This window comes from Chlorocebus sabaeus, chromosome 23 (assembly GCF_047675955.1).
Source record: "Chlorocebus sabaeus isolate Y175 chromosome 23, mChlSab1.0.hap1, whole genome shotgun sequence".
Classification (NCBI taxonomy): domain Eukaryota; kingdom Metazoa; phylum Chordata; class Mammalia; order Primates; family Cercopithecidae; genus Chlorocebus; species Chlorocebus sabaeus.
In genome coordinates, this window is record NC_132926.1 from 73,771,802 (window position 1) to 73,785,528 (window position 13,727).

General features: G+C 35.1%; 1 protein-coding gene across 1 annotated transcript in view; it reads left to right on the forward strand.

Moving 5' to 3' along the window:
- Window positions 1–13,727, forward strand: part of FBXL17 (F-box and leucine rich repeat protein 17) — a 537,807-nt gene that overhangs the window by 215,924 nt on the left and 308,156 nt on the right. The window lies entirely within an intron of this gene.

Sequence of the window (13,727 nt, forward strand, 5' to 3'; positions counted from 1 at the left end):
CTGAAGCCGCTTGGTGGTAGTATTTATAGCAGCACTGCCCTGCCTCTATAGAATGCAGAGCAATGTGTCTGCATACTTTTGGTGCCTAATAATGTGTCTGGGTTGGTGAGGTGAAGCTTTAGTAAAACTGAATTTTAGCTTATTTTTTGTAATCCACTGAATAATTTTGTGTATGTTCTATGACATTGTTTGTAGTTTCGCAAAAAGAATAATGAAATATATTTTACTGAGTTCTGAGAGGATTATAGAAACAGCATAGAGTCTTTCTAAACTGGTGATGTTAGTTTGAGGTTAGCATATTTTTGACACTATCTTTTTTATTCACATATTCACAATTATGTGTAAGACCGTCCCTAGAAGGATAGTTTGGTATTAGAGTAACTATTATTCCAGGCTTCTAAACTAACTTTAAAAAATCATGAGGCCAGGCATGGTGGCTCACTTCTTGTCATCTCAGCACTTTAGGAGGCCAAGGAGGGTGGATTACTTGAGCTCAGGAATTCGAGACCAGCCTGGGCAACATGGTGAAACCCCATGTCTGTAAAAAAAAAAATTAAAAATTAGCCGGGCATAATGGCATATGCCTGTAGACCCAGCTACCGAAGAGGCTGAGCTGAGGGGCTAGCTCCAGACTGGGAGGATTGCTTGAGACTGGGAGGCAGAGGTTGAGGTAAGCTGTGATCATGCCACTGCTCTCCAGTCTGGGTGACAGAGGAAGACCCATCTCAAAAAAAAAAAAAAAAAAAAAAAAAAATACAAAACCATGCCTTCTCTGTTCTGTCCATTAGATCTTCTTTCTAAAACCATGACTGGCCATGTAGTGCTACTGAGTTAAGAGTGTATATATACATTTTTTTATCTCTCTGTTTTTTTTTTTTTTTTTCCTGGAGCAAGGATAATAGCAATAGCTAATAATAGTTACTACTTAATTACTGTCTGTTCCAGACACTGTTCTGTTTATACACATTGTTTTATGTAATCTCTACAACAACCTTGAGGAAGGAGTTATCCCCGTTTTCAAACAAAGGAATTAAGGCTCAGACACGCTGAATAGTTCACAACTAGGGGAACCAAGCCTGGAACCCATTTTTGTGGTCTTGAGTCGAAGCTCCTACCATGAAGGGCATACTATGTTCCATGCCCTTATTCTGCTTCAGACCTAGAGTGACCATATATCCTGATTTGCCCAGGAGAGTTCCAACCCATGCCTGTTGTTTTGGCATTCTGTCAGGTTTAGTATTTGTGCTGCTGCTGTTCCTGAGTTCCAAAATATCTTGCTTTAAATGATAAATTAAATGGTCATCCAACCTCAGATATCAGACACGGTTGATCATTCTGAACATGGTTAGAATGGTACCTTTGCTTTTCCCCGTGGGCTATCTGAAGGGTGACATGTTTAAATATTTTATTGCAAATATTGAATTGTGGATATTTTAAAAAACAGCTTATTTTCGGTAAAAAGTAATTTTTCCAATCAACTCCATTTGTAAATAGTTTTCATTTCTTATGATATTTCTTAGAAAAGTAGAAAATTTTGCCCGTTTTTTTGTGTTTTGCACTACACATGACTCATAGTTGGTCTGAAAAAGAATTTCACTAATGAATTTTGAATAGGTATTTATTTAACTTAAAATGATGCACAATTATTTTTACACATATTTCATTATCTGTAAATGCTTCCTTGTAGGTTGTGGCAAATACTTAATCATTGCAGATTAAAGGAGACTACTGGTTATAATACTTTCAATAAGTTGTCTTTCAGTTAAAAAGAAGGAAGTTATCTTCATTGAAGGGTTCAGTACCTTTGGCAGGAAATAATTGGCAAAATTAATCTCTATACTTTTTTAAGTATGTGGGTTTTTGTTTTTTTTCAAATAATTGATGATATTTTACTACAAAAGGCAAAGTTTTTCTGGTAAAATTATTCGTGCATTTATCCTCAGATGAGATTCTTAGTGCATTCAAATTTAAAGAAACTTTTTCAGTTGTTTGGCAGGTAGTAGTATTAAATATCAGTTCTGATATTGGTTCTTTTAGTACTTCTAGTTATTTAATATCATTTTTAAGGAAATACTGGTTGCTATGTAACACCGGAGTATTTAACCTAGTAAAATCACTTTAAAGGAAAAGTCTGTATGTTATGTGTATATTTCAACCTGCTTTGACTTTTAACTCCAAGAGATGAGATGGGACTGAATTTGATATGGGTGATTATGGCTTATTGATTTTCCATGTTGACATTATTTTGTCTAATAGAATAATGTGAATATTTATTATCGTCCTAACATATAATGGTAATTTTTAATTTCAGTGTTGTCTTTGGTTCCTAGTGAGTAATAGTGCATAAGTGAACATTTCTACAAATACAAATAGTAGTGACTAAGAGGTTCCATAGAATCACATTATGGATATTTCTGGATGTGCTCCTCTAAATGCTGCATTTGCTTTTGTGTTTTTCAGGCCATAAAAAGATGAGTAAACAGAGGTAGGCATTTAGCTTTCAGCATTTAAACATATTTTCCTTTTTATGAAATCATAATTTGTGATTAAATTACAGGAAAGAATGTAATACATTTTGTGTGATGGTGAATACAGTGTCATAAGCCCATGGATTTAGGGACATCCTAGTCTCAGATCTGTTTTAAAACTGCCAACAATGAAGAAAATCTTCATTTATTGATGACAATGATGATACCTTATTGACTGCTTGGACAAACTTGTACCATCTCCCACTTCTCCCAGGAGTTGTCTTATTCTTAATTCACCAAACCAAAAGTGGCAATTAAAATAACTCACTGTTGTCAAAATTTTAAAATGTATGATAAATGAAGCCCAGTAAATAGTGAAAATATGAGAAAGGTGATTAAATCTGACAATTTTCTTGTAAAAGACTTGAGATGATAAATATCTCCTGTGATTAGTTATTAATTTAGTGCAAGGGATTTTGCTTCAGCCTAAAATATTTTATGAACAGTGGCATAAAGAAATATTTTAGAAGATAGGTACACACATGTTTAACCATAGGAGAAATTGCTGGAACTTGATTGGTAGTAATTAAAAATGGCAGACATGACATGCAAGTGTCTGGGCTATTTTCTGTATGACAGTCCTTTCAGAGATTAAGAAAGGGAGGTATTTCCTGAAGACATGAAGAATGGCAGAATACTTTCAGCTTGAACCTTTACGCCTCATGAAAATGGAAAGGTTTTATGTATATCATTCTTCAACTGATAAAACATTTAATTTAAGACTGTATAAAATTACTGCTCACTTACTGAAGTGTGAAAAATAATCAAAGTTGTTACTTAATAATTATAGTTGCACTGCTACTAATAATTTCTCTTAAAATGAATGTGAATTCCATTTATTTAAAGAAAAGATGAAATAATAATGGTGATTGTAATGAAGTGCTCTATCATGTTACTGTCTAGCTGAATCTATAGCACATGGCTCTGTTGGTGGCATATATTATTGTGCGACTGTGTGATGTTTTGTTTATGAGTCTTTCTCCTTGTAAGGAGGAGCTAGGTCTTCATCTTGTGCCCTCTGCCCTCACCTCACAGCCCCCCTCCACCTCTGTTTCCAATCAGCACCTCACACAGGACCCTGCTTAGAGAATTAATTTAATAAATTCTTGTTGAGAGAATTATAGATCATGCTTTTGTATAATGAATAAATTTTCTTTTAAATTTGGCTCAAACTCTGGCTGAAATCCAGGCAATTGGTTCAGATTCTCCCTTTCTAACAGATTTATTTATTTCTGAGTAAAGTTGCTGCTTCAGAAAGTGAAAACTTGATGTCATTGTTTGGATTCAGATAAAGCTTGCTTTATGTATTATATGCAATTTGTCTGAAAGCCGTAGCCTCATTTTTGAACAAGGAATAGAATTCCAATGTTCAATCAATGCATTTTGCCCTTTTAGTAGGGACTTTGGAATATTTGATTGAAGAAGTGAAGAACCAGAAACTTTGCCTGCAGACAGTTGCAGCTTTTTTTTTTTTTTTTTTTTTTTTGCTGCTTTGTGAAAAAAGTATGGCTATATGAGAAAAAAATCTTATGAGTTTTTCTTTAGCTCTTCTTGTAGTACTTTTAAGTGCTACCTTTCAAATGTATAAGTGTTTGGTTAATTGCTACTATGAACCTCAACACACTTATTAAGGCCAGGTTCACATTAGAACAATTATCTGGTTAATTGCTCTGGTGCAAAAAGAGGCTAAAAAATCATCAGAACATCAAGTTGTGAAAGCACTGGCAGGAGTTTCAAAACCACCAAGCATACCTACTGCAAATCACATCAGCAAAGCAATTAATTTAGGCTAATTGCTTTTCTGTTTGTTCAAGATGCACTTTGGAACTGTCTTTTGAAATCATGGCAATTAAGATTAGTGAGCAATATAATTTAAAAATGTTAGAATAGTCACTATTTTTTAAAAGTGGTAACTATTCCATATAAACCTGTACAGTATATCTCTCATCCATGTAGTACTTTGAAATAATTAAACAAAATAAGATTATTTTATATATTCATAAGATTTCCATAAAAAATAAATTGAGGAGTAGATTACCTATTCCTGAACTATAGCATGAGGTTATCTTTAATCCTAATTATCAGTTAGAATTATCTAATTTCAACAATTCATGCTATGACAGCTTGCTGAATGTGGTGAGAAATAGCCTCCAAAGGTGACATTGGCTACTGGCATTTTCTCCAGATGAATGTATGTTTGGCTTCTTATATGGCTTCTCATAACATAATCAGGATTTTACAATATATTAACCACCAGATTTGACACAATTCACATTATTGAGGTTTTCCTTGTTATTAACTATTATAATTTTGACAGCACCAATTTGTCAAAAATTGTAAACTACTTAAGTTTCCAGCTGTTTCTCTATGAAGCAGTGTTGTAGCAGGTCCTCAGCTGAAAAGAATGACAATTTTAGGAATCAATTTCTTGTTAGGGAATGTAGAAATACCATTATTGGAGGAATAACCTTTCATTCCCCAAACTGTTTCTCTGTTTACCGTATTGTCAAACAAGCAAATAGCTCTTTCCTTTACCTCTCTCTTTCCATAGAAGCAATTCTTATGTGGTATGTTTAGTGACATATCCTGCCCCATTAAATTGTTGAAAGAAAATAGGTTGTATTGTATTGAAGACTGTGGCTCTGCAAATGAATCTTCTAGAGAAACACATGTTAAAGAAAGTCCTGGTAGCAATTATCATTTCTTTACTGTAATAAATTTGATCTCCTCATAATTCAGTATGAATAGATCTTTGGACATAGCTAATTAACTACATCACAACATTAAAATTTTCTCTAGGGATTATTTTCATAGGAAAAAAGTATATGTGCTTTTTATAAGGATATATTTTTCTTCTTTTATAAACTTCATAGTTTCTAGCAGTGCTACATACTCAATCTAGATTTCTTGGTGATGCTATTTGTTGTGGAATGTTCAATTAGAAAGCTGCTGTTGGTTGGGCACAGTAGCTCACACCTGTAATCCCAGCACTTTGGGAGGCCGAGGCAGGGAGATCACTTGAGGTCAGGAGTTCGAGAGCAGCCTGACCAACATGGTGAAACCCCATCTCTACTAAAAAAAAATACAAAATTAGCCAGGTGTAGTGGCACACACCTATAATCCCAGCTTCTTGGGAAGCTGGGGAGGAGAATCACTTGAACCCAGGAGGCGGAGGTTGCAGTGAGCCAAGATCACACCATTGCACTCCAGCCTGGGCAACAAGAGCTAAACTCCATCTCAAAAAACAATAAATAAACAAAATAAAGCTGCTTTTGTAGGTAAAAATATCAAATTAGATGGAAATTTATTGATTAGATCAAATAGAAAAGTGTTGAAGGCTCTTAAAACACAGAAAAAATCAACCAACCACACAACTTAAATGATGATATCAGATGTTGAGTCTGGATCTTGGTCTTCTGTTGAAATCTGTGACTGAAGCAGCAGAGTAATATTACTTCATGTTGGGGAAAATGCAAGCTAGTACCTACTTTTGTCCTTCAAAACTTGACTTCTGTGATTATTTATAGTTGAAAATATAGGTACTATAAAAATTTCTCTATTCTGTAGATGATAGAAGATGTCAAAATATAGACACAATTTGTGGCTGTATTTTTATATATGCACCCTTTTGTGCAATATGACATTGCCTGTCCTCTCATCAAAAGGTGGAGTCTTTTTCTCTATCCTTCTATCTGCTTACATCTGAGCTGGCTTTATGACTTGGCTGTGACTGATAGAATATGGTGGAGATTTTGTTGTGGGATTTCCAAGCTTTGGCTTCAAAAGGCCTTGCAACTTCTGTTCTTGCGTTTTTGGAATACTGCCACTAACATGTGAATAAGCTCAGAGTGGTCTCTCTGAGAATAAGAAATCACATGAAGATGGAAATCTAACCAACAGTCAGACATGTGAGTAAGGCCATCTTAGACCATCTATATAAGTCCGTTTTCATGCTGCTGTTAAAGACATACCTGAGACTGGGCAATTTACAAAAGAAAGAGGCTTAATTGGACTCTCAGTTCCATGTGGCTGGGGCCCTCAAAATCATGGCGGAAGGCAAGGAGGAGCAAGTCACATCTTACATGGATGGCAGCAGGCAAAAAGAGAGAGAGAGAGCTTGCGCAGGGGAACTCCTCTTTTTAAAACCATCAGATCTTGTGAGACATGCTTACTGTTGTGAGAACAGCATGAGAAAGACCTGCCCCCGTGATTTCAATTACCTCCCACCAAGTCCCTCCCACAACACGTGGGAATTCAAGATGAGATTTGGGTGGGGACACAGCCAAACCCTATCCAATCTTAGTCAAGCCTTCAGATTCCTGCATTCCTTTGTAGTGAAACTAGCAGAATTGCTTAGCAAAGCCCAGTTCAGATAGCTGGTCCATAGAGTTGTGAGCAAGTAAGAGTTGTTTTTTTAAAGCTACTAAATTTTGGTGTGGTTTGTTTTACAGCAATAAATGACTAAAATACTGACTTTGTAGCTGCCCTATGTGGGGAATTTTATATTAAGTCAGGCTAAGAGTTTTTCATTCATTAACTTATTTAATTATCACATTAACTCTATGACATAGGTATCATTATGCCCTGTTGTATAAATAAAGTAAAATAGAGCACAGATAGGTAGAGTGTCTTACTGAAGATCACAGATAGCAAGTGCAGAGCCAGGATTGAATGCAGATCTGTCTGACCTCAAAGCCCCCACAATTTCCTAGCTGTCAAACTGCCTCCAATACCTTATTCTGAATTTAAAAATATAGTTGGTTGCAACAAGCAGTTAAACTTACCTTGGATTCCCTGAAATACGAGTGCTAGCTAATAACATTACAATAAAATAAGTATTAAATAAAATAAATATTACAATAAAATAACATCCATTTGCAGTTTCTGGTACTGCTATTTAATCTTGAGTATTCATTTAGTGAATGCATGGAGAAAAAGGCACCTCTTTTGGTCTCATAAGGGCCTCAGTCTGAAAGGGAGAATGTGAAAACAAATTTTAAAATATATAAATATAAGCCCTTGATTTTATGTACATTAAAGATAGTTTTGGTATTTCATGGTATTAAATATCTGTATTCTTTTCTTCTCTGTTGTCACGTTATGGATAAATTGAGAGGGGAAAGAAGACCTTTCCTTAGAATAATTGTGACTGTGGCATAATCACCACTATATTTATGCTTTCACCATCTACATCTTCTAATAAAAAGTCTTATAATGCTGGACACAGTGGCTCATGCCTGTAATCCCAACACTTTGGGTGGCCAAGGCGGGTGGATCACTTGGGGTCATGAGTGTGAAACCAGCTTGGCAACATGGTGGAACCCTGTCTCTACTGAAAATACAAAAATTAGGCAGGCTTGGTGGCAGATGCCTACAGTCCCAGCTACTTGGGAGGCTGAGGCAGGAGGATTGCTTGAACCTGGCATGTGGAAGTTGCAGTGATCTGAGATGGCACCATTGCACTCCAGCCTGGATGACAGTGCGAGACTCTTGTCTCAAGAAAAGGAAAAAAAAAAGGTCTTATAATAGCATAACTTCTATGGTATGTATGTAATAATGGTACTAATATCTACCAAAAACCTCCACATATAGAAATGGGAATCTTTTTTTTCTTTTTCTTTTTTTTTTTTTTTTGACACGGAGTCTCGCGCTGTCGCCCAGGCTGGAGTGCAGTGGCCGGATCTCAGCTCACTGCAAGCTCCGCCTCCCGGGTTTACGCCATTCTCCTGCCTCAGCCTCCCGAGTAGCTGGGACTACAGGTGCCCGCCAACTCGCCCGGCTAGTATTTTTGTATTTTTTTAGTAGAGATGGGGTTTCACCGTGTTAGCCAGGATGGTCTCGATCTCCTGAGAGATGGGAATCTTATTTTTAAAATTATTTTAACTAATACCTTAATGACAGTACATCCATAAACTAGTTAATATTAGTAGGTGATTCTGACATGTATATAATATCTCATCATACCCATTTACCATAGTGACACACTAATCAGACCTGCCTCAGATTTTATTGCTTGTTAAATATTAATGTCTGGGAGCATTTTCTCCATGATTTATTATGGTATTTTGAGAGCTGTTTTCATTTGGGAAATACGATTTCCATTTGTTTTCCTTTTAACTTGAATTTAAACTGAATTCCTATTTTTGGTATTGGTATAGTCTTTTTTCATTAATAAATTACCAGTGATTTTAATATTGTATTGTGCACACATGCACATGAATATTTTGCTATGTGTGAGTATATATTTGAAGAATGTTATTTTATGTTTGGGGAAAGAAGGGAGAGAGTAAGTTACATTTTTTTCTTTTAGTTTTAGTTTACGCTCAGATGGATTATAACTTTTTTAGAATATTACATTGATAACAGCATGGGAGTTAAAACTATAGCCAGGAATTGTGACTTTTCCACAGTCTTGGGCTCCTAACCAGAAGCTCAGTAAATGCATTTTGATTGATTGACTGGATGGCAATCAGACCTAGTGAATATAAGCTTATATTCAAGGTAAGATAGAAGAAAATTGACCTACTCAAGTTGAACAAGATAGAATATGTCAAAATAAGTCAGTAAAAATTTTCAAGTTCATTTATTGGGGGTAGACATGACCCTTAAAAATACTCTGTAAATGTAATGGAAGAGTTAAAGCAGCACTCACTGAATTCTGTAACATGGAATGGTGGCTTATGTGTGGGGTATGTGGATTCAGTTTTAATCTAACTGACAACATGTTAACCTTACTAGATATAAAAAAACAAAATACGGGGGATAAAAATGCTGGAGCAACATAATCTTCTTGTGGCAACAATTTATTTGGAAAAGAGATGACAAAATATGTCAAGACAATGCCCTGGCTTTCTTTATTAAATTTAGTAAATGAATTTGAAGGAAATCAAAACAACAGTTGTTTTCTATAACATTTCTTTCTGCAGATGTATAGACATTTATGGGATGACTATCTTTGAGGAAATATATATTACTTACATAGAGTTAATATTTTGGATATTATGTCCTTGTTGGAATTAGAAACTTTCAGTAATTTATATCCTTAAATAGATTTCTATCTTCTCTTTATTTCCAAGATTTTTCTCACAAGTTTATTCCCAGTACGGAGACATCATTATGTTATAGAGGAGCTTTTTTGTGTGATAGCTCTTGGCAGCCATCCATCTCTAAGTAGGACATAACAGTGAAGCTTGTTAGGGGGGGAGAAGTGTAAAGTATTACCAAGCAGGCCCTGACAGACATTTAGACATCCACACAGACATTGCTGCTGCTTGTTGGCCGTCTTCCATTGTGAAAAATGTAGCTATTTAAAAAGGGAAAAGGTCACAATAACTTTACAATGCTACACTCCTGATGTTTATGGTATGCACACATATTTTACACCTGATTCTTTCTCCAGTGACAGTATTTTTCTTATGTTTAATTTCAATGGTTTTATTTTTCTTTACTAACTTGCCACTCTTAGTTGTGCACTATATTTCAATCTTCTAAATGGATTCTCTATGTACATGTTGCACTTGGTAAAGCATTTAGAATTTGTGATGATCCACACCAGTTGTCTTGGGGGTATGCGTGGGAGAGAACATGGAATAGTAATGCAAAGTGGTAGGAGATCCTAAATCACAGCTCTTTGTGTTTTATTAATGCTTGTATTAGCAGTGATTTCACTTCAGCTGGGTGTTGGGAGGATAATGGCCTGCAAGCATTTAGATGGAGCAAACTGCCTGGGATTCCACCTAGGTAGATTAATCTTCAAAACAGTCAATCCTTAGGCCGTTAATGGAAAGTCTACATATGGGTTATTTCAAACATTCTATTAAAGCAGTCATTTGAAATGTGCCAATCATATATGTATGAAAATTTCAGAATATACAAAAAAAATTCTATTCATCAGTAATGAGCTGCAGTCATTCTTTTGATAATCACATTTGTAAGCTAGACCCATTTGAAAGAAAGATCTCCAGTCTTAGTGTAAAAGTAATTTTCTCCATGAAATCACCCTTCCCCTTCACCTCTCTTTTTTAAATTTCAAGAGAGTGGGTGTATTCAGCTGGGTTGTTTGATTTTAAGTGAAACTTAACTTCCAAAGACTGCAAAGTGGGAAAATCAACAACTTTTGACTTTCTATTTCAAGGGCAGCTGGAGTAAATTTTGTTCAATTTTTATCTAATTTGTTGTGACTACTTTTGACATTCACAAATTATGTCATTCATTTTGACATGCAGATAGGAAAACGAATAACTTTGGGATTCAGATGTGATGAGCTCCTCACAGGTGCTTAGACATGTTGCCTGCCATCTCCTCATTCCTCCTTTCCCTAGGAACAACAGTATGATCTCTAAAAGAGATGTAGTTTTTCCACCAGCTTTTATAAAATCAGTCTTTCTCTTTCTGACCCTTTAAAGAACATTTGTTTCTTGGATAATTTTCCCACCTTTAAGTTGTGTCTTCTTCCCTTTCTTAAAGCTGTGATCTGTTTACTTTTTTGTCACTGTAGTCTCTGATGACATTTTCTCAGGTAATTTATTTCCCCTTTAATATGGATCTTCTTCACTTTCTTAAATCTGTAGAATATTTTCTTTTATTGTTGTCAGTGTCATGGATGACATTTTCATCTGATTCTTGACATATTCATTTTATAAAACATGGCTTTGTAAGGAGTTTTTTGGTCACTGACATTTTGGCAAACACTTGCCAGTGGCCACCAGAGAAGGTCAGTTAGACTCAGAGCAATGACATAAATTACACTGAAAGGCTTCTTCAAATACCTATGAATAGAGCTTGCAGTGGGAGCTAGGAGACTGAGGTCCTTTATGTTTTTGTTTTTGTTCCAAACTTTTATCATTGGGTCATTCACTATATAACCTTGCTAAACTTATTTAAGTTCTCTTTTATGCTTGGGGTAATGGGAACCCACCTTAGTGAAATGTTTGGAGGCTTAATCATGTTTCAAAAGCACCTTGAGCATGAATCATTAGTTCATTATTAGAATGGTGGCTTGGGTGGTACCATCAATCATCGATGCTTTATCACCATCTTAGCCTCATGGTTTTCTGCAAATTGACAGTGAAGGTCTTAAATCAAACTTTGTAAAGACATTAGCAGATTCTTGAAGGTTAGTTTTTGCTTATGGTATGGTAGCACTGAAGTGTTCACAATTATCTGAAGAAAATAGGACAATTATAGTGTACACATACTATCTGTTTTCAGATTAAATGGACAAAGTGTATTCAAATTCATAATAGAGATTTTAAAAAAAAAACCACAGTGATCTCTACTTATATTTTATGCTGCCATAAAATAAGATCCCTTAGTATATAGCTATTTTATATTTTTATGAAATGCTTTTCATTTGGATTTTTCATTCAAACATATTTTAATGAGTTAAATTTAAAAATATGTATTTTAACATTATCTGTACATACACATACACATAGAGTGAAATGGATTAATAGGAGATTAAATGAAATTCAAAATATTCCAGGAAGCATACCTTTTAATTTCTAATTTCTAGCTCAGTTGAGAAAATGATCTAGTGACTGAAAATTAACTATTTACTTTGAGTGTTTATATTTAATTTTGAGCTTGATATATTCCAGGAATCAAAGGATCTGATTGGAAATAGCGTCAAAGGTCGGCTAATTTAGCCTTCTGCCAACAAGCTCTTGGCTCTTTATCTATTGCATATAGCTTGTTGTTTTTTGTTTTTCATCTTTTTACCATGTTTTCTTCATATATCATCTGGGTCCACTTTGTTAACATATCAAATCACACTCTATCTGATGCTCAAAATGCTTCTTACAACTACAAGATCAGCACTTTCTCAGAGTATTTTTAAAATCAGGTTATTTATTATTAGTTTTTTTTTTAAAAAGGCTATAACACATCATCTTAACTTTGGAACTTAGAAACGTCTGTGAGAAATTTTAAAAAACAGAAGTGTCTCCGTGGAGCATGTGTTTTGCAAGAGTAGAACAGGTAGGGCACTGTGGACTGCCAAAGGGCAAACTGCTAGAGGTAAGATACTGGCAGGTGCTGATTTTTCTTTGCTCGGGTCTTGCTCTATTTTTCCAGGCCCGTGCATGCAGGTTTATTAAAATGCTAATGCTGTTTATTCCATATTTATTGGCAGCTCTCCAGATTTGATTATTGATACATCTGAATTACAGTGGAATGCAACATCAAAGTCTCACTTGACTCTTTCCTTAGATATTTGCCAGTAGAAATATATATACCTCAATGTCAGATAGATCATATGTACTTTTTAATCTGCATGAAAGTGAAATGTTATAAGGGAACTGTCAACTGTTTGAAAATGAGCTTTTGGTGGGATAGTGAGGTGTCTCACATGCGCTTCCTCCTTAGGTTAGTATATTGTTTCACTCTGAAGAATAATCACATTTTCAATAACAAGCACTTAAGTGTGTTTGTGGATTTCCTCTTTTCCCATTTTCTGTGCTTTGGTATTTCGTATCTTGTACAAACTGACTAAAGTGTAGATTAATAAACTGCAGAGTAATCCAATTTGTGACTGGTAGTGGATGGAAGAGTTTTCACGTTCCTACATGCTCTTTTTGAAAATTTTAACCATAGACACTCAGAATTGTAACGAACTCTCAAGCAGGACAACCCATCTAACACCTATATTTGCTGTTTTGAAACTGAGGCTCAAGGATAATCTGTGACCTGTCCAGATTCAGGCAGCTAGTTAGTGATGAAGGTGAAGCCTGAATGCTGCTTTCCATTAATTTTGAGGCTGTTACATCCCACTATGCTCAGCTACTCCCTTGCCTTTCTTTATTAGTGATTTATTTGTCACTAACGTTTGTTTTCTTTCATGGTCTGGAATTGACTGTAGTCTCTATATTGTAGGCCCTTGTATTTCTTTTATGTTCCTTTGAATGGAAAATAGCATACACACAGTAGAGTTTTAGTAAATATTTTTTAAAAGAAAATCAAGACTACCTAAAATCCCACTATTCAGAGATTTCCACTGTTTACATTTTGGTGATCATCTTTTCAGTTATGTGCATATCCATGTGTAACTTACCCACTTCCTTCTGTAATTACACTGTCTGTAATATTTTGCAGTTGGTGTCTGTCACTTAACTTCTTTTTGTTTTAATAAATACAGACCTATGTCACCATTTCTAATAGGTTAATGGTAAGATTTTAGCACAGTGTATTTAACAAATCTCT